The sequence below is a fragment of the Ranitomeya variabilis genome, chromosome 1, assembly GCF_051348905.1.
Source record: "Ranitomeya variabilis isolate aRanVar5 chromosome 1, aRanVar5.hap1, whole genome shotgun sequence".
Taxonomy (NCBI): Eukaryota; Metazoa; Chordata; class Amphibia; order Anura; family Dendrobatidae; genus Ranitomeya; species Ranitomeya variabilis.
The window spans coordinates 174,005,963-174,031,550 of NC_135232.1; the positions used below are offsets into that span (position 1 = coordinate 174,005,963).

Genomic DNA, 25,588 nt, shown 5'->3' on the forward strand with positions numbered 1-25,588 from the left:
GTAATGTAGTGGCTGGAAACATCAGGTAATGTGTATTTTATAATTTTATGCAATTTGTCTTTTTAGCTCAATTTTTTAATAAGTCAGAAAACCCCTTCATGCCCTTCAGGACTGATTGTTCCACATCAGCATATATTGAACAGAATCCAGTATTATTTCAGCACATACATATTAAAATGTACGAAATCGAAGAACCACTACATTTCTACAAAACAACTTTCTGTTCCTTATCCTTAACTATGTATCTCAATTCCTGCTGAGATTTCACAAATCATTCTAGAATTTAGATTTACCATAAAAATAGAAAGAGAATGAAGACTTTAAGAAACAGTCTAAGTTTTGCAAATCTGTTCCTAAATCTTCGAAATAATAATAAAGAGAGAATACAAAACACATGTGGAATTGCTTATTGCATTTTAAAGCTTCGTTTTTTTTCTAACCAGACAACTGGAACACAAAGGCATCCAAACAAAACAATCTTCTGCAATCTGCTTCAACAATGGTCTACAGAAAATTGTACATTGCAGACAATGGTAATGGTTTTCAGTTAAATGAGAAAGAATATGGACATGTGAATTATCTCTACATTTATCAGAGGCAGGCATGGTGCTAATACAATACCTCCTCACACTGCCACCCAAAACACCCAGGTAAGCAATAATTACTTATTCAAACCAAGAATACGGATTTAAGTGGTTGCTCGAGAAGTTGCATCTAGAGCTGAAAGCTGCCACATGTGAATGTATAAAACTATAGCTGCAATTCCATTATTCACAGAAAGTTAACAATGGAGAACTATTCTTGTACACTTCTTTTGAGGTTTTATTGTGTTGCTAAAAAATGCTATTGCAAATCGCATAATAAAGTATGAATTTAAATACTTTACGAAACTGTAATCAGCATATAAACCATAATTTAGTGTACGTGGGAAAAAATGGCTACATTTGTATGGAAATTAATATCGATGGGTTCTTTGAAATGAGAGATTTTGAACAATACAAGAAAAGGCCTACAATTAGAAGCTCAATTCACACAAAATCTATAATTAAACGTTAAGAGTATATGCTGGGAATATCCCCTGAAGTGTACGATAATGTCCAGATTGGCTTTAGTGGTCTAACAAAAGCCAAAAGGGGATCTTTTTCCGTAAATTGGGCTAGAATTTCAAGGCTCTAAGGTTTAAAATGCATTGAAAAGACATAATGAATCTTTTCAAGGCAGCTGCACATGAAAAAAATGGCCAATATATGCAGCTGTAGAATAGCTGCAAACAACAAGCCTTAAATGGGTAGCCTGATACTTGTAATGGCCTTTATAAATATCTATCTTTAACCCCTAGCCACTTTTGTACTTTGCTTTATTATCAAATTTCCTACTGTTTTCCCTATATAACCAGTCCCTATATCTGTTTTTTGCTTTTCTTCCGGTGACATTTCCTTTGAGGGGAGTCTCAAATGGGACGTGACAGGAGAGTAGCCCTGCTGTCCCTTCCTCAGAGCTTCTATCTGCTGTCATTAATTCTGCTTCTAGCACCACCCCCTGGTGATGTCTCATTTCAGGGAAAGAGACTAAAGTGATTGGAGGAGGGACCCTGGAGGAGATGGCGGGTACAGATGTGTGGTGACAAAAACCAAAGATGCAGGTGGCGGGCACAGATGGGAGTGTGGCAGTGGTCACTGAAGCTGCGACCACTTCTCCAACATGCCCCCAAAACAGGATATCATCAAGGGACGGCAATAACATAAGCTCTGGTAAGTTACCACTGCACTGCCCCTTGATGACATCCTGTTTCAGGGGGAGGCAGAAGAAGCTGCAGGGAAGTGATTACAGAGCCATCTTCCTGTGACATCCTGTTTGAGACTCATCTCGAATGAAACATCGCAGGAGGAAATGTAAAAACACAGATTAGGGATTAGCTGTATAGGGAGAACAGTAGTCATTTTAAAGGGGTTGTCTGGTGAAAAATGACAAGTCTGCAGCCACTATGTGACTGCAGACTTGTGAATCCTCCCAGCTCTTGCATTGCACGCTATGTGGAGTCGCGGGTGTCAGCGCCAGAAATGGCGGTCCCATGACCTCAAGTAAAGAACTTGCATACTCCCAGCCAGGACTCGACTAGACTGTTTCTGGGCTTGTGCAATATACTAGCATTGAACGCACTGGAAACAGTTGGGAGAATGCACATCGCATACTTCTAGTCATGTGACGGACGTTCCTGGTGCTAACACCAGCGAATCCCTACAGTACCCAGTGCACGTGATGTGAGGATTCACAAGTCTGCAGTCACATAGAGTGACTGCAAACTTGTCATTTTAGACCAGACAACCCCTGCAAAAGCAGTGGGTTTGACCTACATTTCACTAATAGGTGTGTGACCTTTACTTGATATCATAAAGATAAATAATGAGAAGAAATATTTTTGAAATTGTTAATTTTAGCTCATACTAAATAATTATTTAGATTATATGCTCTGAGTACCGTCATTTCATTAATGCTGGTGTTAAACTAAAATTGTGTTTCATTCTCTACATTTATTGGCAAAAATAACAATCATATACAAAATATTTTTTTAATATAAATAAATACAGATCACGATGATTATATGCAATGAGATGAGTTAAGAACTAGGATCCCGTAGTATTCTGGTTCGCTACACACAGTTATGCTGACACAATTAATGTGCGTGCCTAAGCATTCTAAATTAATCTAAGTCTAAAAAAGCTACAATGCTGACTAAAAGCAACACGCATCAGCAAAAGTAATGAAGGTGCCAGCACAACATCAAAAGCAGGGCAATGACTTTGTTAAAGAGAAGTCACTTGGTGCTATTCAGGGAATATATCTGGGTCAGCTTGGAAGGTAGGCAGAAGAGGCAGCGGCCTGAGGCAAAACTAGACGTGAAAGTACAAATCATGGACTAAATAAAACATTAATTCATTCTCTGGGATATCAGGAGATGAATGTTGTCATCTGTGTGAACTTTGCACCAGACTATAATCTACATGGAGAATTGACTGCTTGTTCATGACTTAAGTATCCGGATAGCAAATACAAAATACTCCGTAATGCTGTGCTTAATTTAAAGGTTGTATAAGGTTATGTGCCCAAGTCTAATGTGTATTGTCTGTGGCAGAAATTCATGGCTGGCCTTTGGATTTTTATTTTGGATTCGCCATGCCGTGGATCCACACGAGGATTAGACCCTTTCAATGCGACTTATTCATGTTGGGCTAATTCACTGACCCTTAAGTAACAAATGAGGAAAATTACAGTAAGTGGCATGCTTCTTATTACTGCATGTTTTATGAGCCGATACTTTCTGAGAAGCAGAAATAAGCATGTAGACAAGCAATCACATGCTTGAGATGGGGACTTTTGCCTGAAATCCACACTGAAATCTACATGAAATGGTCATTGTGTGATCATATCCTAAGCTTTGAAAACAAAAAAAAGATCTCTTAGTTTTGAGAAAAAGGACAACGCTTGCGTATGGGACGTGTCAAATATTGCAGCTCAGTAAGGCAGAGGTGCAGGAATAGATGCAGTATATAATTTATTAGGGGTTAATTATTAATATGCTTTACTTATATAGCACCACCATATTTCATAGCACTTTACAGACATTATCATCACAGACACCACTGGGGCTCACAATCTAATTTCCTGATCAGTATGTCATTGGAGTATGAGAAGAAACCTGAGAACCGGAAGGAAACCATGTGAACACGGGGAGAATATACAAACTCCTTGCAGATGTTGTCCTTAGTGGATTTGAACCCAAAACGCCAGGGCTGCATAGCGACAGTGCTAACCACTGAGCCACCGTGCTGTCCAAAGGGGTCATCCTCTTTCAGAAAATCTTCATGCATGGTTGCACAGTTGTTATAAAAAACAAACAAACAGCACTTCATTCACTGACCCCAGATCTAGCGCTGAGTCTCTGGCGCTTCTCTCTATTGGCTGCATCACTGACGTCACGTTCACAGTGCGACTGTCAATCGGTGAGGTAAGCGGCTTTGCTCATGTAGCCAGAATGTGGAGCTCATGGATTGGCTGTCATGCTGTCAGTGTCATGTCATCGACGCAGCCAATAGCTGACAGAATAGAGCCAGAGAATCAGTGCTGGAGTCAGCGACATGAGTAAAGAACAGCTTGTTTTTTTTATACAAACTGAAGCCAAGGACGAAGATTTTCTGAAAGATGACAATCCTTTTAAAAGCAGGACTATTTCTGGGGAAAAAATTGTACCTTTTCCTATTCTTAAACAAATATATTACCTTCAATAAAATTGCCAAGGGTGTCACAGACAATCACGTTTTGACTTTATTGTCATTACCCTTTATCTTAATATATTCTTTAAACCTCTGTGATCAAGGAAAAATTAAGTCATTACAGAAACGTATAGTGAAACATAAGGGAAAAGGTCACCTGTGCTTTCACCGAACAATATCACTTCCCATCTGCTACAGAAATGAGGACAGGCATCATTCATTTGCCAATCCGTTAGTCTGTGCCAGATACAAAGCACCCAAGGCCGAAATGAATATTAGTAGGTTAACACATATTCCATGCGGGACCTTCATCCAATAGATGTCAATGTCAATATCTTTATGATTCACTAAGAGAAATAGCTTTGAAATATTAAAATGTTTTTCTTGTATATGTGGCTCTGCGGGTAACATCTTAATTCCAATTTTCATCACAATTTACACAATTGGTAATTGTCAACAAAGTAAGAATTTAGTTTATGGCCGGGAATTTGTTACATGAGAACATGTCCAATGACCAGAAATAACTCCTCTTACTGGGTCAATGAGCACAAGCTTTGACTATTTGCTAAAGGCTCAGGCATTCATAAATCGCTGCTGCTCCCAGAGAAATGAAAGTCAGGATCTCCAAACATTTAATCATAAAGATTGGCCTGAGTAAATTGGTTATATTTACATCACAGCATATTTCCGGGGAAAAAAAAAACCCATACCAATAAGTGACAGTTTCTAAAATTTTAGCAAATATAGATGCTTCTAAAGAAGGTTTACGTGGACTGGTTAAGAATCTGTGAATGAGTATGTGTAAAAACGCTTGTACCCGATTATCGGCCCATGTAGACATGATCCCCCCTGCCAAAAAAAGAGCAAAACGCTCCTTCATCAGGTGAATTGATCATTTATGCCAGTATAAACAAAAACAGTTTTGTGGGATTGGGCATCAACCTGTGTAACCAGCGGGATCATTCCGTTCCAATCAGTATTCATCAGCAATTGTCGATTGGCCAAGTTCAGTCCACATGGACCTTGAATTAACTGGTTACTGCCAAAAAACTAACTTTGTCCCATCTATTTGATAGGGGATAAGTTGCTGAGTGTTAGGGGTCTGACCTCTGTGGTCTGACCATTGATCAGACCACAAGCATTCAGCAAGTTATTCCTCATCCTATGAGTAGTGGATAAGTAGCCTTTTGGGAAATAACCCTTTAAAAGGGGTTGCTTTGGGTATAAAAATAATTTTAATTGGGTTTCATAACATTTCTTATCCTATTTTGCTTTTGCTGGCTCTTTGTTTCCCAGTACATTTAACATTGCGATCATAATGCTGAAAGGAGCTCCGAAAAAGACAGATAAAAAAGTTATTCGAAAGTTTACGTCAGACCATGATAGTTACAAATAGATGCAAATGTAACGAAAAGTAAAATTGTGATGCTGTTTCATACAGGCACCACAGAGCAGTACATCAAGTGCCACTTGACCCCTGCTAGGACATTACCATTTGCATATGGTCTTACTTATTGAAACTGGAGTCTCTAAAGGCCAAATGTCTCAGCTTGAAGTTCAGCTGTCCATGAAGTTCTATCATGAATTCCCTGGGCTCCCAGCATATATGAAAAATCTGGCTGATATCTGACAAAATTAGGGAAAACTTCAACATGGCATTGGTAGAATTAGAAAAGCTCATGCGTTCTGGGATATAACAGGCAGACCCCAGTATGTCAACAGTGACAGATTTTTAAATATATACCATATTGCTAAATATATGGATACCACAGCAGCCAACACAATGGCCATTACGTGTACAGCAATTACATAGTGCGGATATGCTATTTGTATAGCACACTGCTTATTCCAAGAGAAAGAGAACGGTCGCTCTAGACAAATAGCTTAAAATGCCATGGTGCCCTATTTTATTAACTTAGCACGGCGTCCATCATTTTAGTGGCTGTTACATAATAATGATAATAATAATAATAATAATAATAATAATAATAATCTGTTACATCTGTAGTTCAAGTTTTTTAATAAAAAATAAAATACTTGAGCAATCATCGTTTTACTTTTTTTCATGAAAATAAGCAACTTTTGCAATATATCTTAGAGAAATTTGCTTCTCTTACTGAACTGATCATTTATTGTCAAAATTCTTAATTCACGGATACAATCTGTCTTTAGCGAAGACAGACTTTCCCCATTTCTGAAGTAGGAGATGACAGTTGGTGCTCAAAAAGTTCTATGGAGAACTGTAACTGTCTGTGTCTGTCTCTAGCTCCTCCCCCTTTGCCATAGAATTTTAAAAACACCAACTGTCACCTTCTATCTCACTAATAATAATAATAATAAATAAATAAATCTATCTTCAATTAAGGTAGATTATACCCATGAATTTAGAGTGAAAGATCAATCTGGGAGGAAAAAGAAGCAGATGTCTTTGATGAAATATATTACAAAGTTTCTTATTTGTATGTGTACTATTAATTTATGGAATAGAAATTAAAACAATGTTTACTGTTTATCTGGGCCAAATATCAACCCTGTTAAGTAGATACTAAGCCCCACCATGTCACCTGAAGCAAAACTTCTCCTATAAGAAATTGACCTTGTCTATAAGGCTAACCTCTATGTACATAGTAAATCACTTATGAAGCAGTGTTGGGTTCCACAAGTATAGTCTATAAAACATGTTTCCTAATACTCTGCTATATTCCGAAAAATGGAAATACAGCCATGTAATAAAACTGACTAAAATCATCTGTCACTGAGCTCAGACATCAACATCGTCTAATTAGAAAGTACAGATAATTCTCAAGTTTGTGGTTAGACCCTACAACATTTGTAAGCTTTAAAACGTGTTGTTCACACATTGGAATTAAATTCAGATGCTAGCAAATGATATGTGCTTTTTTCCTTGTTCAGGAAAGGCGTCTGTAAAGCTTAATGTTGAATTCTGCTCACAAATTTCATGCCAGGAGCTGTTGTGGAGCAGGCAGTATGCAGAGTAAGGTGTTGCTCGCGAGATATGATGTGGCTAAGACAGTGCGCCAACAATTTCATACTCCAACTCCCTTAAAACAAGGGAGTGCTTTGTTAGACCTGCTCTGCAACAACCAGATCATCACAGCTCTATTGTCTTAAGGTTCGGTAAGCTTTCTGCACTGTAAGAACCATTGTCAGCAGGTTTGAAAATTTATTTCTTTTTCGGAGAAACATTTTCTGTCTGTGCGTCTTTGAAAAAAAGAAGATGCTACCACATTATTCTAGAAAGGAAAGCCACATGCATAATTACCTCGCTGAATAAAGGAGATTAGCAATTATTATAAACAGTTTTGTTCTAATGGAACTAAGTAAAGAAATATTAAATTACATTAAATGAGCTACGCAAATAACTTTACAAATTAGGGACTAGTTAAAAAATGAAAGGCACAAAAGTGCCTTGTATCAATCAACTCTGCCATTGGTCTGTCTGGCATAGTTGAAAGCTGAGTATAGATGACATTGATTACATTGATTTTTCTACTAAATAACCCTTAGTGTCAGGTTAAATTAAAAGTGGAAACATTTCATTAATGGTTGCCATATGAGCTGTGCATATATACCTACTCCTGTAGCGATTACTAGATGTAGTATCCTACTTTAGTGGGGGGTTGAGGGGAAAGGGATATCTTATTAAATAAACAAACTATTAATCAAATGTTTATCAGTAGTAATCAGAGTAAATTAATGAGTTCAAAGAAGATCTGTCACTTGCCATAAATATGTCTTTTTTTTACCAGCAGCAAGAGCCACTATTCCCCTGAATTTGGAAGTATTTTTTGTTCTCTTAAATCTGGTGCTGTTTTTCATTTGATCCCGTGCCTCCACATTCCCAAAATATGACTTCTTACATTTATATGTATAATTAGTTTTGTTATTCAAGTGTTTGTAGTCCTCAACTCTTCTATGTTAGTCTCTTCATGAGTTTAATAAAAAGACCAAATTTATATACACGAAAGAAAGGATCATATCTCGGGAATGTACATCTACATCCAGTAATCAATTTACAGACACAGGGTACTGCCATGGGCACTGCCTGCACCCCATCATATGCTTACATGCTTTTTTTTATTGGGAGGGGCCGGTTTTCCATGGCGACTGGTCTCACGCCGCTTACCATGTGGAGTGCTGGTTTCGTTATATTGATGATCTACTTATTATTCGGCAAGGCTCTGGCTGTTCATGCAGGAGTTTAATATAAATCCCCTGAAAATAAAACTTACCCATAGGTGGCATACAATAAATATGAATTTCTTAAACATCTTAATTAATGTTGGAGATGATGGTCAGATTAATTTAGACATCCTCTGAAAAGAGACCTCTGTAAATTCACTACTTCACTTTACTTCTACCCACATGCATTCCTTGATAAGAGCTATTCTTGTTGGCAAGGTTTTGAGGGCAACCCGTACTTGTTCAACTATGAATATGTTTGAAGAACAAGCAAAAGATTTGAAGGAATAGTTTTTGGATAGAGGATATAGCTTTAGGATAATTTAAAAAGGCTACTATAGAGCTAGAGCCACACCATATGACCAATTTTTAAATCCTCCAAAACAGATGACTAAATCTACTTTTAAAACTCGATTCATCTCAACTTTAAACTGTGAGTGGGAAGTGATTCAAGACATGATGACTAAACATTGGTTGGTCTTAAAAACTGCCCCATTTTGGCCACTGAGCTTTCTGAAGAACCACTAATGACAGTATGGAGGAGAAAAAACCTTAAGGATCACATAGTACAAAGCCATTATGTAGATAAAACTAAGAACTATTTTGGATCTCAGGAACAAAAGTGGGGGTGGTATTATCCATGCGGTGGCTTCCTAGCTTGTAATATCATAAGAGCGTCCTCCTTTCTGACAGCAGATGGAGTTAAGGAACTTAAAATGAAAAGCTTCATATCATGCAATACTAAGCATGTAATTCACTATGTTATGTGCTCCAGCTCAAAGATTTATGCAGGTTTAATCTCAGGAGAATTGCATGTTCGCACAAGTGTACATGTCAGAGACATTATGGCAAAATGGGTGGAGGATGTTTCCTTGCTAAGGACCTTACCTAAGCACTTTAAGATGTTTAATGTCTCTGAACCCCTTATTCCTAAAGGTCCTGTGAATCAACCAGGTACATTGTGGTATCAGAGGGGGTGACGTGAAGAAAGTTTTGGCCCAACTTCAATCAAAGTGGACTGTCAAACTGGGGACTATGTCACTTGGTGGTTAAATGAGAACTTTTTAACTGAGCTTTGTTCCTTTTCTATGAGATCTCTGATTTAATTTAAATTATCTAGTGTCTCCTTTATTTTTTTTTTTAGTATGAATTGGAACTGTCTGTGCCCTTCTATTATTTTCTCCATGGCTTTTCATTGTAGAGGAGCTGAATATATAGGAAGACATCCTTATTTTGTATCTGTATTTTTTTTTATTATTTTTAATGCATCATTTATTTTTTCATACATTTATATTTAATTTTTCATACTTTTTTTTATTTTTTTCCTATTTGTTAATAGAATGTATATTTAATTATTTCCATTTCACTTTTTAGCATACACTTCACAGTTAATTAAATTATATTTAGGTATTAATTATTTCTTTATATTATGTATTTTTTACATGTATGGGTAATGTTATTGTCATTTATACAATATAATGCACTGTATAGTCGGCAATTATTGTTATGTATAATATATGAATAGGTCTCTATATCATATTTATTTTCACTATCATCGCTTTATATATATCATCATTATTAGCATCAACATTAGCACATTGCACTTTTAACTTTATTTCAATAGATGTAGCTAGTTTTTAAAATGTAACCCTCTTTTAGACTATTATATTGTGGCCCTCTCTATGGACTTCATAAAAATTGAATGCGCACTAGCCCTTATGTCTTACTGCATTTGTAAAGGCCTCTACTGCCTCCAGTGTGTGTCACTGTCATCAAGAGGTGAGTGACGGAACTTGCTGCACTTGTGACATAGGGCTGATGCTTCATGCACCAATCAGATGCCATAACACTTACATGGATCATAAAAGGACATAGGCAGGAGAGAAGATTAGAGTACATCCCCCTGAAAAACTTGTTAATAGCTAAACGTGCGTCGGGGCACATTGAGTGTATCCCACGTTGCATACAACATGGGTAAGCAGTAACTAGATCTTTGACAGAGATTTTCATATGATTATCTACCTCCCTAGTTGCATTAGCATTTTATTTTTGTATGTACTGGCATATGGTTATAGTATAAGGGAGTATTATATAGTACTGCGATATATAGGTCCAGTTAAAATAACCATGCAATATATAGGTCCAGTTAACCATAACATGAGGATTGTCATCAATTATTGCTGTATAATTGTCTACCTTTTTGGTTGCACTTGCACTTTACTTTAAACATATTGGCATTTGACTTTACTACGAGTAGCAAATTCATTGCATTGATACACATTTCTCTCTTTGAAGACCTAGTTCATTTATTTTAATACATATATGTCTTTTTGTTGTATTTGACTAATAAAACAATTATTGATTTTAATACATGCGTAGGTGGGCACCTAAGGCTTTCTTTTGTACTGTAGGTTGACACGTCCAGTAATCACTAAAGGAAATATAGATGTCCATGTATATAAATTTGGTCTTTACAGCAAACTCATAAAGAGACCAACAGAGAAGAGTTAAGGCCTACACCCACTTGGAGAACACGACTAATTATACATATAAGGAAAATGGGGGGCATATCTTGGGAATGCGGAGGCACAGGAGCAAATGAGAAACAGCACCAGATTGAGCAAAACAGCTGCAATTACACCAGCTAAAAATGACATTTATGGCACTTGACAGGTCCTTTAAGTTTTTCTTTTAGCAATATAGCTGAATTAAATGGGAACTGTGAGGATATGCCCTTAGCTGATACAGTGAACCTTCTCCAAAAGATCACCTCTTTGAGAAAGACTACCCATTTATCTGGACCAAATATGACAGATCTAATGTTCCATCATATACTATGTATCCTTGGCATCTTATTTGACTGCCCTTCTAAGAGACCAGTTTTAGCAAATATGTTTTACTGTGTTGGCATAGCTATAGGGAAAATAGCCCCCAAAGTGTGTCATTTCTCTTAGGTATGAATTTGTTGATGGAAACAGGACTACTTTCCTTGATTGCAAAGACAGAGTGGAAAGCAGTGGAAGAATATGAAGTAACTGAAGAATACCATGTTATTGGCTGATTCTCACAGTGTTTGCAATATGTATGCCATATAAATTACTCCGTTGCCAGTTTATATCCTGGGATGTCACCTCTTTATAGGATGATTGATTATTCTATCCACTTTCGTTGTCACCCCCCCCCCCACAAAAACATTTTGTCGGCCATTTGGTTGCAGTTGTCCTATTTGCACGACTAGCTCTACATTACAGTACTTAGATCACTCAATGGGTAGAGCCTGGAAAATAAAGGGTTGCATTGTACGCCACACAACCACATACATATTTAATGTATAACTGTTAAGGAGGATACTGAGGAAAAGGGCTCACACATAACGCTGCCCTGCCAAGACGATGATTTGGTCAGCTCTGCTATCTTTGTAACATGACCAAGGCAGATCCATTTTCCGAGGTTAGTTCATTCATACATTGCACAGTGAGCAGAATAAGTCAGCACATGTTCTCCTTTCATAGTAGCTGAGGTTTGGGTGCTAATTGCAGGCTATGGTAAAGTCAGACGGCGAGATGAAACACTGCTGTGGTGCTTAAAAGTACGAGACTACTCCCCAAAGAGTTTTGGCGTCTGGGATTCTAGAGTAGCTAGTCACAATAAAAGCCACATTATCCCATTTTATTGCTTTTAAAATATTGCACTTTCTTTTGAAGCCTCCAGATTTGCAATGGTAAGTGCAGAAGCATTATGTGTGAAGGCGTAATATAGTATAAGCCAATATATATCTACAATGTCCAATGTTACAAATAATACATGCATTGCCATACAATATTATATTGATTGAAGAAAAATACTATAAGAGTAACTTAAACCACTTTAAGGAAGAAACATTGTATCCCCCAATGATAAAGAGTTGAAAAGACTTCTAACTGCTCGTTGGACCTAAATAGGTTTTCTGATGTCATACAAGTCAACTCTGTGGGGATCCAACTGCAGAGAACGCCATTGATCCGGAGGTTAATGGCGAACAGGATACAATATTATATATATTAATTGATGGAGTGGTGGCCGCACATCAGAGTTCATACTATATTGAAGTAACTGTGACATATGGAAGCATTTATCTACTTTGACATGTCTAAGAAACCTGACATGAAATACTTCTTGTCACAAAACACCTTCAGTGCCAACAAGTGGATGGACGCAGGAGTAACAGGAATTTTTAATAAAATCTACTTTGACGAATCTCATTCCCTCCCGAATATGCTCTGCATTCCATATTGATAACACTGTCAATGTAGTCTAATATGAATGTAGTTGAAGAACTACAGTATATGTATGTGAAATAGGTTGCAGTGATCAAAAGGATTGTAGACACAGTTTGCTCTATTTCCACCAGAAGTATACACTATAATTAGCCAATCGAGTTTTTTTATAATTTTACATAGCCTACTTAAAAGTTTAAGGAGCAACTAATTTTAACGGTAACAGTCAGTCGGGTGTTAGATGTCTGACATTCATGGTCCACATATGAAGTTCAATGTCCCAACGGCCACGTATCTCCTAATATAACCTCTACTGCATTTAATTGTTTGAAACATGTAAGGCTGGCTATGCTGCTGGAGTAAATCGATTCTTTAACAATGATGATAAAAAGGTTTTTTTTATTCAAAACGCATTTCCACCATGTAGCGCCGTTGAAACGTGTTGTGAATAAAAAACCTTTTAATCATCATTGTTGAAGAATCAGTTTACTCCAACAGCACAGCACATCTTATGTGTTTCATCCAACTGGATCCAAAATCTCCTGGAGAATTTATCCACCAGCCATGGGGCAGCAGCAGCTGTTTTTCTTCATGTCTACATAGCCTGCCGCATCTCCACCAGTGAGCATAACCAGCACTTTCCCACTCTCCCTCCATAAGGTATCAGCCTATTGTGCACACTCTGTTGACAACATGTAGATTTATTACTCCAGAGCCTTCAAATCTTAGATAAGGCTGTTGATTTTGGGCCAGGAGACCTGCAACTGGTCCTAACATTACGGTCCATACTCGGAACCTAAAGCCCCCGTCTCACATAGCGAGATCGCTAGCGAGATCGCTGCTGAGTCACTAGTTTTGTGACGCAACAGCGACCTCCATAGCGATCTCGCTATGTGTGACACGTACCAGCGATCAGGCCCCTGCTGCGAGATCGCTGGTCGTGTCAGAATGGCCTGGACCTTTTTTTGGTCGTTGAGGCCCCGCTGACATCGCTGAATCGGTGTGTGTGACACCGATCCAGCGATGTCTTCACTGGTAACCAGGGTAAACATCGGGTTACTAAGCGCAGGGCCGCGCTTAGTAACCCGATGTTTACCCTGGTTACCAGCGTAAATGTAAAAAAAAACAAACAGTACATACTCGCCTTCTGATGTCCGTCAGGTCCCTTGGCGTCTGCTTCCTGCTCTCACTGACTCCCGGCCGTACAGTGAGAAGTGAGAGCACAGCAGTGACGTCACCGCTGCGCTCTGCTCTCAGTGTACGGCGGCTCAGTCAGAGCAGGAAGCAGACGGCAAGGGACCTGGACACCGAAAGGCGAGTATGTACTGTTTGTTTTTTTTGGTAACCAGGGTAAACATCGGGTTACTAAGCGCGGCCCTGCGCTTAGTAACCCGATGTTTACCCTGGTTACCCGGGTGCTGCAGGGGGACTTCGGCATCGTTGAAGACAGTTTCAACGATGCCGAAGTCGTTCCCCTGATCGTTGGTCGCTGGAGAGAGCTGTCTGTGTGACAGCTCCCCAGCGACCACACAGCGACTTACCAACGATCACGGCCAGGTCATATCGCTGGTCGTGATCGTTGGTAAATCGCTATGTGAGACGGGGCCCTAAATGTCGAACGAATTAAACCAGTTTTAAGAGAGCAAATCTAAAACTCTAAAAAGATATCTTATTAATATTCATGTCTATTATTCCACATAAGCAACCACTGCAGTCTGCCATGGCTGACTGAAGCATTCTTCAATAAGATTAGTGAAGGAAGTCCAGAAAAAAAATCTCTTCTTCCATTCACACTACTTTGTCGTATCTCCAAAAACATTTACATACATATTTGAGAATCTCTCACTGGCTCATTTCCTAAGCTGTGTACTTACAAAGTGATAAAAATGAATAGTTTATTTTACATTCACATTTCCAAGAATTTCCATATTTGGCCTGTCCTATACTACTGAGGCACAATACCATAAAATAACAAGTTTCTCCCATGCACGCTGTTTGTGAAGCCAGAATATGTCATTTCACAGTCAATCACTTGTTTTCTGCATATAGAGTTCAAACTACTAATTCAATATTTATCGACAGGCTCGCCGGTGAGTGCTGGAATAACATTCAGACAACAAACAAAAGCATATGATTTACCAAGTGAAAGATTGCAATTAAAATCCACCTTTAAAAGTAAAAGGCCATGTTGTTTTCCTGAATGGAACTCTAAAAGTAAAGTAGAATACAATGCAATTAAAAAGAAAAAAAATCTAAAGAGTGGAAATAAGATTTGAACCACTTGTAAATGATCGCTTAGGTGAAAAATACAACATAAGTAATTCAGCATGCCGTATGGATAGTGTTTCCTGTTTTGTCCTTAGAACAGAATACTCCATAACAACGCACCTCAACCTATCACTCCAATCACCATTTTGCTTAATTAACTGGTAAGAAATACCCTTGAACACCTTGTCAAGAACTAGAAACTTTGTGCAAATGAATGCAGATGAAATATACAGAACATTCCTTAAAGGGGTTGTCCATTGCTGGACAACTTTTTCTTAAATGCCCATGTGTCTATAAAAAATAGAAAAGAATCATATATATTTACTTGCAGAATCAGTCCTACAGGAGGCACATACAGTTGTGCTCAAAGGTTTACATACCCCGGCAGAATTTTTGCTTTCTTGGCCTTTTTTTCCAGAGAATATGAATGATAACACCAAAACTTTTTCTCCACTCACGGTTAGCGGTTGGGTGAAGCCATTCATTGTCAAACTACTGTGTTTTCTCTTTTTAAATCATAATGACAACCCAAAACATCTAAATGACCCTGATCAAAAGGAGAGCTGTGAGGAAGGCTACACCAACAAGAGCAGGAGGAGATCTGGTAATTCTTGTATATTAATAAGAGCCATAAAATCTTGTCCCCAACACATTTTTTTATTTCTTGAATAAAGTGAACAAATTCTTGAATGGCACAAATTTACAGATTTTTCCTTTGTGACCCAAGTATACTGCATTCACACATTCACGTGTGACCCAAACTCGACAGACACAGTCATATATGAGGGTGTCAAGTTTGGGTCATGAGATCTATGGAGTACAGAACGCAACACATGGATGTGTGAATCAGTCTTTCACAACAGGATGAACCTTTTCTTGTAGGAGGTCTACCTTTAAAAAAAATTATATGTTCTTATAAATGTCCTCCTAACAGTCTCCCATTTTTGGTCCCTCTTAACTCAGGAGCTCATGAAACCAGGATATATTCTACATTTGCTGTCATGCATCCCAATACAGTAAATTAACATATTTAATTGCCTTATATTGTTGATGAGAATGTATTGCATTCAATGTCAGCAAAAAAAAGGATTTAGGAAATGGCTGAGAGGTTTTGACTCTTTCTTTGAAAAATCTCAGATTCTTGGTATTTACACCGTGACATCCATAACCTTGAGCGATCTAACATTAGGCCTGGCACTTCCATTAGTCTAAAGAAGCACTGCACTAAGGACCAATAAACATCTATTCAATACTCACTGTATACAAAGTGTTCCTCGCCATAAGACTTGAAATAGGAGATACGTGTTACGAGCCACATGTTTTTCGGGAGGAAGACTATTTAAATAGACATGGTACGAGGAAAATTAGTTACTCCGAAACATATGTAAATAATAGAATAGTTAAATGTTGTTCATGGATGATTTAACTATGGGTATGGTTCACATGAAGACCTAGGAGGTAGGATTACAGCCTCCATTTTATACTTCTATAACGGCACTCAACCCTGTCTCTTTGGTAATGGAGAGTGTCTAAGCAGTTATTGAATGAATGAGCAATAGGCTTCTTTCCCTATGTAATTTCATCCTTCTGGCAGATAAGGCCAGTCACCTAAAGGAACATCCTAAAGAAAGAGAAAAAACAATGGGATCCATACCGATTACACCTGGAGTGACTGACGTTACCCATTTAAGTAAAGGTCTCTGAAATGGGAGCAGATGGCAAGCTGCTTGCCGCAGGGGGTGAATTCATTAATATATATCTCTACACACATGGCCAAGGAGATCAAAATATAGGAAAACCATGTTTCATGACCGCCATGAAGAAAAAAAGCAAAGGCAAATTATTTAATTTCTCAGTGGATATTATGGTATGTGTCACACCAGTTAATGCCCGGACTTAAGAAGATAATAACTAGATTAACTAGCTTGTGTATGAGCGTCATTCATGTAAAATAATGGGTAAGATCAGTCAAGGATTAAATTAACTATTTCTACCCTGTTGTTGTGCAGCAGTCTTGGGAAAGGACTGAATAAAAAAAAATTAAATAAAAAAAAGCATCACAAGACTCTTCTTTTGGATTCTCAGAGTAAACACAGAGCAGATGAATAACAGAGCTTCGACTGTAATCTGTTTACCCAACAAAAGTGGTCAAATTTCCTTGCGAGGCCTAAATTCTGTCATTAGCCTGGACATTTATCACTGGGAGTGATAAAACACACTCCCTGTTCTTGCTGATAGATTAAAGTCACCTCTACTCTCTGAACCGTGTTTCCTTTTTCATTTCGCAAGAACAAAGAGAAAAAAATATCCCAGAAAAATACATATCAGCTGGATGTTCACATAACAAGGTCCACAGAGACACATCTAGGAGTTGCCTCTTTTAATCCAATACTGAATAATGTTGGATCCTGCTCTCTGTTCTTTTCAAGCTCTGCTACTGCCAAAATAACTGCAAGGCTTGCAAGTCCTGCTATACCGAGAGCCTTCCCCAAGGCACCCCAACACTATCTGAGGCACCGACGCTATGGCAACCGCATAAGAAAGCAGTTTCCATGATTAATAGATGAAGATCAGGCATACCATCTAGATAGGCCATCATCTGAAGAATTAACTAAAGAGCAAAGCATGTGAAGCAATGTCAGCTGCAATCAAGGATCTCAGCAATCGATAAATCAGAAATACATACCAAAACCTGCAAGTTTATTGTGGAAAAACAGAAACCACAAAGTCAATTACTCCTTTGTTCTGGTAATTACCGAGGTATGACGACAAGGCCGGAGCTATGATGAATGGAGTTCTCCTGCTGCCCACTGATCCTACTTATGCCACTCCGTACAAATCCATGGGCTGCTGTACTAGGAGGCACGCAGTGCCGGATGCCAGGCCTTCATCGCTGGAGGGTCTTTTACGTCTTATTTAAAATTAATGAAGACTGAAGCTTTTAATGCATGAATGCAAATCTACTAGAACATAAATTACAGCATATAATAGAATGTCAATTTGCAAAAGATTAAACCAGAATCTGGTATGAGAAATTTGACATTTACCATTATTTAAAGAAAATGATATTTGATACTTTTTCTGCTGCTTGCTGCAGAATATTACAAAGAGCTATTATTTGCAGCTATTGCTTTAAATAAAATATATTTAACAGTTAATATGTAATTGAAGGTTTTGTAACCTATTGAACAGTGCAGGAACTACACAGTGCCTCTAGTGGCCAGCACAGGGCCAACGCTATCAGTTTACAACACCTTGCCAATAATGAAATAACCACAGAATACAAACTGGTTGCATATTAACAAAAATACAAAAATATGTTGGCCTATATGTTCCATAGCATATAGGTATATGTGATTAAAATTACCCAATTAGTCAATTATGAGCCTTCATAAATGGCAAGTCTCCTAATAGCCACTTTAGTAATGTGTAAAAGCTACTCTTCTAGCCACATACGAATGCTCTGATCCAAGACTCACAGCCTAGAATTGCTCTTTTTGGGCATTTTATGAGTTATTTCTTTCTATTTGATCATCATAAAAAAATCCAACTTATCACTGCTACATTGAAAGGCTAGCTCCCTTCAATGTGTGTCGACAGTGAAACTAGCCATTAATAAGGTAAGTGGTCATGAACCCCTTATGTTCTTTATCCTGGATGGTAAAAGATGTCTGCATTAAAATAGCCAGTCTGATATAAAGCAACAAATGTCCTAGAGATTCTATTACTTCTCATCTAAGGTAGGAACACGGAAGGCTAACCTCCATGTACAGAATATTATCCTTCCTACTATATAATTGTCTAAGGCTCACTTCCGTCTGTCTGTCCTTCTGTCTGTCACGGATATTCATTGGTCGCGGCCTCTGTCTGTCATGGAATCCAAGTCGCTGATTGGTTGTGGCAAAACGCCCACAACCAATCAGCGACCGCCACAGTCTGGCGGCAATATGGCCGCTTTTTCCTCCCCGCAGTCAGTGCCTGCTCCATACTCCCCCCCAGTCATCCAGTCAGCCCTCACACAGGGTTAATGCCAGCGTTACCGGAGCGTGGTGTAACGCACTCCGGTTACGCAGCTATTAACCCTGTGTGACCAAGTTTTTACTATTGATGCTGCATATGCTGCATCAATAGTAAAACGATCTAATGTTACAAATAATAATAATTAAAAAAAACCCGTTATTCTCACCCTCTGACGTCGCGTCCTGTCCGCCGGCAGGTTCCGGTGCTAAGGATGCTATGGGAGAAGGACCTGCCATGACGTCACGGTCATGTGACTGCGACATCATGACAGGGCCTGCGAGCCTGCGTGAGAAGGACCTGCCATGACATCACGGTCATGTGACCGTGACGTCATCACAGGTCCTGCGCTGATAGTCATACCAACCCTGGGACTGGAAGCTGCCGCGTGCACCGTACACAGGAGCCAGGACTAAGGTGAGTATATGTTTATTTTTTATTTTATGTCACTGGCCAATATACTACATTACTGGGCAATATACTACATGGCTGACCAATATACTACATACTACATGGCTGTGCAATATACTACGTGGCTGGCCAATATACTACGTTGCTGGGCAATATACTACGTGGCTGGGCAATATACTACGTGACTGGCCAATATACTACGTCACTGGGCAATATACTACGTGGCTGGGCAATAAACTACGTAGCTGGGCAATATACTGCGTGACTGGCCAATATACTATGTCACTGGGCAATATACTATGTTACTGGGCAATATACTATGTGACTGGGCAATATACTACGTGGCTGGGCAATATACTATGTGACTGGGCAATATACTACGTGGCTGGGTAATATACTACGTGACTGGGCAATATACTACGTGGCCGGGCAATATACTACGTGGCTGGCCAATATACTACGTGGTTGGGCAATATACTACGTTACTGGGCAATACACTACGTGGCTGGGCAATATACTACGTTACTGGGCAATATACTACATCACTGGGCAATATACTACGTGGCTGGGCAATATACTACTTGAACATGCATATTCTAGAATACCCGATGCGTTAGAATCGGGCCACCATCTAGTAATATATATATATATATATATATATATATATATATATATATATATATATATATATATATATATATACACACACATCCTCCAATCCAGCAGAACTGGTAGATTGGAATCAGTTAATGGAATGACTGCTTCATTGACATTGTATCACAGTAGCAAAAATATTTTGTTATGAATGAGAGATATTGGAATTCCTTTATATACTACAGACTGTATTTGACCAAAAATATAAAAGGAAAAAAAGTTAAATATGTACTCTGTACGACAACACTTAATGCTCCAGAGGCTTCAGTATGGCTGCTTTAATCTGGATATTTTCTGCAATAATCAGTCCAAAGTAGGATTATGCCTTGATTGGTCAAATTGACACTTCTAATAATGAATGAGGATGTCAGCAATGTATGGCGGTCTATCCGCTTATTCTGGTATTTGCTATTTAAAGGGAATGCATGTGTTCACAGTTATTCAAATAAGGGGTTCCTGATCCATAAGAAGACCACCGAGTTTACCAATTAACTAACTAATTTAGCTGCCAACAGAAATAGAGCAAGACGGAAAAAAATGCTCTGGACTCAGCGATGAAAACCAATCAAACACTCACTGATTCATTAACTAGACAGGACAATGGACTCACATGTAATACCTAATGAAACAACTTAATTACCGATTACAGCCATTGTTTAACTAAAAGGTGTACAAAGTTAGCACAAAAGGAATAGTGTTGAGAAATAGCTTGATGAAATGGAGTGAAGAGTAATCCATCACTGCAAAATCACTGTGTGGCCAACAGGGGAGCCACAGACAACTCAATGGGTAAAACCTACAGTTCATTCTATAGGCTTTGTTTGCTGGTACACAATGCTGAAACAAGTCAAATCAGCTGTAGGCATTGCTGCTGGGCACAGATATTGCCTTCTTATCAATTATCTGTAATTGAAAGTGAAAAGATATAAAATTATAGGGGCTGCCGTCCCAGTCCCATGCGGTGTCTTTTAAAACCAGAACAGACAATAAAATCAGGTTGGGTGTTGTATTTTCTCATCTGCTTCCAACATGGCCTGTTTCCAGTGAAGTGTTACCATGAAATAAATTCTCTCTTTGATATAATGATGAATGACAGACAAACAAAGGGTAGGAAAACAGGGCGGCAGTCAACGTCTCTGTCTACACTGCCCCATTTATATGTCATTTTAGGGCTGACATTGAAGTTACTTTTACAATTTCAATAAACCAAACAAACAAATCTGCTCTCATTAATACAAATGCATTATTGGATAGAACACAGGATATCCACGCTGACTGCTTTTGCAATATAGGCACCTACTAAACCTAAAAGACCGCCGTCCACTAAATGAATTTAGCAGAAAGTCTCCCACACATCAATTACCAGCTCAGGAAAGAGCCATGGTCTGCTTTTATCTTTAAGTAGCTATGTATTGCAAATCCATGCAAATCCTAAAAGAATACATATACACAGATATACATTTCATCTTGCTCTCATCCTGAAGAGCTTTCTTAAGTTTTATCACTCAACCGATCAAACCTAAACAATCTTAGTGGCCTGGAGACTTGTGACCGGCAGGCTGTGGTCCCAACTGGAAGACTTCCTTGGGGGGTGCAACGCTTAAACCCCGCGTAGACAGGTTTTCTCCTAAACAGCGGTCAATACCCCTGTGTGATCATTTATACAGACATCTACTCAATGAAACCTTTCTAGCAGATTGTCAGCAGAACCCTCAGGTCCACTCGGATTTAGCTGTGAAAACATTGCATGCGCTGATTACAGAGCAGGCAATACTAGAGATAAGAGGTTTCCAAACAAACCGGTGAACTTTTAGGTCACATTAAAGTTACTTTTCTTGACTTTATGTTGTTTGAGAACTCTAGGTATAATGTTACATTGAAAAGAGGGCAATCACTTCTGGAGTCAGATATGTTGGCACCAGTTAAATAACATTAAAGTAATAATAATAAACCATATAACAATAAATATATAAAACAGATAAAGTACAAAAGGACAATATTCACAATAGAAACATTGCCTACACTTCACATGAGAATGAAAACTGCACAAGACCCCAACTTCCAGATAAACCCTAATCATGGCATCTACCTCTGAAGATTGGAGACACAGTTCTGTCTGGTTAAAGTTAATTATTGACTTTTATAGCACTTGAGCTGGGAGAGAACAGAAAGCAGCACAGGAAGGGGTAACCAGGCAGTTATATTGGTATGCCCTTTCTAGTTTAGCGGACTGCCCTGTAATAAACATACAGTAAACACTTTATTCCTGCATTATACATGCTATTAATATTTTATCATCAGTGCCTGGGCTTTCCCTTTATACCAACAACACTGCAAAATATGCTTTCAATCCAAGTTCAATAATAAAGAAAGAGAGGACTGAAATGGCCACATGGGTATTAAGTGCAAAGCATTGATCCAGATGAGATTTAAACAGAGCCTTCTTTATTTTACATGCTTGATAGTTTGGAAATGGGAAAGACAAATCAAACCTTCCCAAAGCAATAAAGAAATGACTCCTGACAGAGCGGTAAAAAACAGAAGCACACTTAAGGGAAATAAGCACTTTTCTATTGTATTGCCATTACGACTTTCTCTGCTGTGGGCACAATTGACTTCCTAGGAGCAGTGAAACCACTGGGTGTCCAGATTACTAGCTACCGCAGACATACAGCAGACACAGAGGTTTTGCACAATTAACCTTTTTTGTATCTTCAAGGCACCACGTGTGTTTTCTACTTTAGCAACTGACTAAAAGACAAAATCCATGGTAATGCAATCAATAATGTCCCTATTCCTCTGTAGGCGCTGGAGTAAAGCCATTTGTCTAGATTCCTTCATTAAGCATCAATATTTGGATTGCCACCATTTCACTGCCCAGCAGTACCAATGAATAATAGCCTTCCTAGCTTACATTACACCACAAATCGAAGCATGCTACAGAATCCAATACAAAATTAGCATGGCATTACTGACAGTGGGTGCGTGCTTGGCACTAAGGCATGATATGGGAGTAACTGTGCTTGCAGCATTTTATTACATAGGGTTACCCATTCTTTCCCCAATGCCATCCTGCATTTGATAGTAATGATCTCATTTTGCCTTAGGGCCCCCATGGGAGGGCAGCAGCCCACCAGCTCCCTGACTTTCTGCTCCATTACCCCAAATGCACCAGGCATAACCAGGCTCCAGAAGGCAGTCGGGAAAAACAACACATGGGGGGATTTGCAGCCAGGTTCCCATTGCTCCCTCCAAATTTACAGCCAGAGCACTTAGAGAGCATTACTCTCAGCCGACTGCCCCTCATACACATGGGAAAGCCAAGCATCAGCTACCCTGCACTTGGACATCAAGCATGTGGGCACTGGATGCACCTGACAGCCCCTCACTGGCATTTTACCTATCTTTGGAATTGATATAGCATGATCATATTCTGCACCTATGCACAGGGAATGGAGTGTTCACCCACAAAACCTAAATTCTACATTTGGAACACTGGACAGTATGATAAGACACTATGGCATGTTTCTGGATGACCCTGTGGAAACCCACCAGACCATGGGGAACATACAAAGTTCCTGCACACACATTCCCTGGTCAGAGCCCCAGTGCACTGCAGATGACCTGGTTTTAGGATGCACACAATATTATTATATTATGTAATAATCAGATTTTTCTAGGCTGACTGGATTATGTCTGCCTGGCACAAAGTTGCCTTTTAATTGCGATGGTTGATAATATGAGCTGCACTAGAATGAGGCAGATGCATGGGTGGGTGTGCCAGGGCTAAACACTCATTCATTTAACTTCCCAACACACAGGTTTAGGGTAAAGCCTGGCACGTCCATGATCAGGGAATGTATGAGGAAAAGCAATGGGACTAGGATGGGGGAAGATTGTGCCCTGTGTGAGGGGCTTGCCACAGCATAAGTGCTGGAGGGTCTGCGCTGCTGTAGAGCCCACCACCCCTTACCCCCAGACAGGGGGCACAATCAGCCGCTCAGCAGCAATTAGCTACCCCTGAGCCACTCACAAGTTTCTTTAACACTCGCATTTCCACGCTTGGTTCCAAGCTATTCACTCACAATGGAAGAGGAAGAAGATGTAGCCAGACCATCCCTGCCTTTGTATTTTGGGAGCAGCCAGTCTCCTGCCAACAAGGGGGGAGATCTATAGAGAAGAGATGCCCGTGCCCCCCACTGTGGACTGGGCACTCATCACTGCACGTGAAATCGTGGGCACGACCAATATTTGGGACGTATTAACAAAACATGAAGAAAAGGAATAAATAAAAAGAATTAACATAACTTATAGGTCCAAAAATCTGGAGAGGTATAGGATTATTTGGCATCTTAGGCATGGACGCTATGTAGATGATAGGGGATGGTGTATAGCATAGTCCTTGCTGTTTTCATTCATTCCTAGAAACACACAATAGTCACAACCAGCCATGGAGAACTGGCAGGAGAGCCTACCTTAGGAACATGCAGAAGCAGCGCAGAGTCAGGGCTAGCTCATGTACAGTCCCATTAGTAATCCACTGAGAGGGATCTCTCCAATCCACTGGGTTCCCCCGTGCAATCCTTAGTCATTACTACACGTGTGACACAATGTTCCTGAAGGCTGCACTTTCTTCTCTATGCAGAGCCTGCTATTCCTCCTAGTCCAAGCCAAATTCCACAATGACTCCACTGTGAGGGCTCCGTCAGTGGCATGCAGGAACAAGTCACATCAGGCTGGGCAGAGAGGGGCACAGTGGTCACCCAAACTCCTGCGATCTCTCCTGGTCCCCAGCACACACACACTGGCTGCGGCGGCGGCGGCGGCTCATTGAACTGGCTTGGGAGAAGAGAAGAGCTCAGCCTCCCTGCTCACAAGCCCAGCCTCCTCCCTGCTGCTGGCTCCTCACTCCTCTGCTACTGGCACTGGCACCCAGTGCAGCAGGCAAACTCTGGAGTGGATCCCTCCCCACCTCCCCTGCCCATGTGTTACACACATTGTTACACACATTGCACACACCAACATTCCCATGTAACTAATGGATTATTAGCAAAGTCATCCCTGAGAACAACAGGACATTTCACTTAGTGACTAATTTCTCTCCCAATAAATGACTGTGTTCAGGAAGAGCTTCCATTTATTTCTGATTCCTGGAATAAAATAGATATGAATGAGTAATATTCTGCATATTATCCATTTTGCAGAGATAAGCCAGTTCTCATATAGAAAGGAAACAGCAGTAAGTAATATGATATTTATTATATTTGAAAGTGCATTTACTGCTTGTAAGGCAAATATTTTCCATTATCCCTTATCTCCTCTAAACACATGTAGTGCAGGAGATTTTTTTTTTCCATTAGCTGATTGAGTTTTCTTTTTTTATTTCCACCCTAATGGTGACAAATATTTACTAAACATCAGCTTTAATGCAGACCATGCAAAAGCAGAAATACACCATAAAGAATATATTTTTCCTCCTGGTATAGCAGAAATGTGTGTCTGTGTGGT

At 39.3% G+C, this 25,588-nt stretch overlaps 1 protein-coding gene across 5 annotated transcripts in view; it reads right to left on the reverse strand.

Annotated features, from left to right (window-relative positions):
* SEMA6A (semaphorin 6A) overlaps window positions 1-25,001 on the reverse strand; it is a 282,441-nt gene extending 257,440 nt beyond the window's left edge. For all 5 annotated transcript variants that reach the window (XM_077290764.1, XM_077290757.1, XM_077290749.1 and 2 more), the window contains exon 1: window positions 24,556-25,001. The gene's annotated coding sequence lies outside the window, so the exon portion shown is untranslated. The remainder of the gene's footprint in view (window positions 1-24,555) is intronic.
* Window positions 25,002-25,588: the final 587 nt, after the last annotated feature.